Source organism: Corvus brachyrhynchos, unplaced genomic scaffold (assembly GCF_000691975.1).
Source record: "Corvus brachyrhynchos isolate BGI_N302 unplaced genomic scaffold, ASM69197v1 scaffold119, whole genome shotgun sequence".
NCBI classification, from domain to species: Eukaryota; Metazoa; Chordata; class Aves; order Passeriformes; family Corvidae; genus Corvus; species Corvus brachyrhynchos.
In genome coordinates, this window is record NW_008240054.1 from 151,444 (window position 1) to 152,038 (window position 595).

A 595-nucleotide genomic window follows, 5' to 3' on the forward strand; every position below is an offset into this window, starting at 1 on the left:
TGCCCCCAGCCCTGGGATCCCAGCGGGAGCGCGTGGAGCTGCTGGAGAGAGTCCAGAGGAGGCCACGGAGCTGCTCCAGGGCTGAAGCCCCTCTGGAGCCGGGCTTGGAAAAGGTGGTGATCTTCTTCGTTTGGGGTCTCTCTCAGCTCCAGGGGGATCACCCTATTTGCCAATAAACAGGTGTTGTTTCTTCCATCTCTGAGCATTCATTTCTCGCTGCTGGAAAGGGATTATTGGAACCCTGAAGGAGATGACTCGTGCCGTTAAATTCTCCTTTCGATTGTCTCGTCCCCACGCCTGAGAGAAGCCGTTTCCAAAGGCAGCAAATTGTTCCTTCCTTTCCAATCCCCCCACCCCCGATCGTTCCCGGACAGGAGACGCCTCAAGACCCCCCAGAACAGAGGGACAGAGACAGCCCCGGCCCATCCGTACTCCTCGCCCTGGCTGAGGCTGGGGGGGCTCCGGCCTCCTCTCCCAGGGGGAGGGCGGGGGCTTTGGGATTTGTTGGGATCACAAGTGACTCGCTGGGAAAGCAAAGATCAGTCAAGGCATTTGATATGATTTTTGCCAATTTTACTTTGTTTTTAACTTTGGT